Source organism: Orycteropus afer, unplaced genomic scaffold, assembly GCF_000298275.1.
Source record: "Orycteropus afer afer isolate SDZICR_OR568_19922 unplaced genomic scaffold, OryAfe1.0 scaffold00799, whole genome shotgun sequence".
Classification (NCBI taxonomy): Eukaryota; Metazoa; Chordata; class Mammalia; order Tubulidentata; family Orycteropodidae; genus Orycteropus; species Orycteropus afer.
In genome coordinates, this window is record NW_006922386.1 from 640,493 (window position 1) to 642,397 (window position 1,905).

A 1,905-nucleotide genomic window follows, 5' to 3' on the forward strand; every position below is an offset into this window, starting at 1 on the left:
TGCCTGCTCACTTCCTTCTATAATCTCTTTTATACTGAAAAAATGATAAATTACAAATATAAGTGACTGTAATATTCTTTCAATAATACAACAAAGAAAACTCATTCCTAACTGGGCATCTAGCCACAGGTGTATGGGATCTGCAGTCTTATAGCCCATTTCTCTACCTTTCTATTCCAAACAAAACATATTATTCAAATTATGTGTTTGTCAATAACCTTGAGAAACATTTCCTGTAACCTCAACTACAGATATAGTTTTAAACTTTGAACTAAAGTTTTTTTTTTTTTTAATCAATTTTAATATATAAAGCATCATGCTAAAGAAAATACTGATACAGTTCCCAAATGGACAAATATTCCTTGAATTCTGTATATATATGGATATATTCAAGATGAAATGTGACAATCGGAGTACAGGTTAGTAAATGTATCAGGTAGGAAATTTATAATGGAAACAATGGAGAAGCCAAGATATGAATAGGAATGAAATCAGAAATCCCATCTTGGTTTCTTTTCTTCCTGAGATCATTTTCATTTCCAACTATTTCATCCTTCTCAAATCTTTATGACTCAAATACAGAGAAACCTCCTTTAGGCAACGTTCAATGACTGTCTTGCCATGAAGGAAATTCTTTCTCCTACACTCTACAAGTTTCCTTTATAACAGTTCTTATAATATTACATATTATTACTTACAGTGTAATTATTTGTATAGTATTATTTTAGGTTCCTTCCTGGAATAAGACTTAGAAAACTATGTGTTCTCAGAATTTTATTATACTGTTTCAACCCAAAAGCTTTATGCAATGTAGGTATTCAGTAAATGCTTTTAAACTGAATATTCTTCACCTGTTAAGACATACTAATATTTTTCTACCAAAGAAATTACTAATTACTGTGCAATATTACTGACATTAATCTTATAATGTCATTCTGATTATAAATTATGTTCATACCATTAAGTTAATTATGTCTTATATCTATCATATATAGTATGAGAGACAGACAGATATACTCTAAATTCACAGAGAGATTTTGAATATCTTCATGAATAAGCTCCATAATCAGTAGGACAAGGTAATGCACACTCCCATGTAAGACACTGGAAATTGAAACCCATGAAGATGACAATAACAAGCATTTGGATTTCCTTACATGAATACTTGGCCCTTGCTATTGTTAGCTGCTATCTAAATGCTTCTGCCTCACATTAACTAACGTGTGTCACAGTAGGTTAACAGATTTTCCCAAGCTTTGTTAGCTCTCAAAAATCCAGTTTAAAAGATGATGTGCTCTACTCTATTTTAAATCCTTCCTTTTTATAACTGAAGCCCATGAATCCTGATATTAATAAAGAGATACCCTGGAAACAGTTTGACCTGAGAACAAAATGATTGTCATAAAATTCAATATATATTTCTTGTACTTACTATCTTAGTTTGCACCAAATGTACTAACATTTATACTTAATTTTTTCCTCTTTCTGAATTTTATCACAAAGAAAAGCAAGATTATTATAGAGTTGCTATTTTAAATAAGATATCAAGAGAAAGGGAGTCAGATAGGGACAAATAGCGAGGAAAAAAAAATATTATTTCTATACAACATATTTTCAGGAATTCCAATCCCACATATCGGAAATATGATCTTTTCACCTTAATGATATAGTTTATAGTCTCATTATCATTAGTTTTGCTCTCATGGTTTTCCAAAATGTTGTTATTCAACTTTTCAAACAAAATCTCCAAAGAGTGTCAACTGCAAAGGATATTCTTTTCATTTCATTTTGGAAACATGTGAGGAATTGATACTGTGATAAACAATATTCTATTTAATGTGCTCACTTGGAGAAGAAAAGTCTGGCATTCCCCAGAAACTACATCAGGCTCATCACCTCCATTAA

At 30.6% G+C, this 1,905-nt stretch overlaps 1 protein-coding gene across 1 annotated transcript in view; it reads right to left on the minus strand.

The window, feature by feature from the left end:
• Positions 1-582, minus strand: part of LOC103211836 (olfactory receptor 4C16-like) — a 7,291-nt gene extending 6,709 nt beyond the window's left edge. Inside the window, exon 1 of the mRNA XM_007957817.2 lies at positions 567-582. The gene's annotated coding sequence lies outside the window, so the exon portion shown is untranslated. The remainder of the gene's footprint in view (positions 1-566) is intronic.
• Positions 583-1,905: the final 1,323 nt, after the last annotated feature.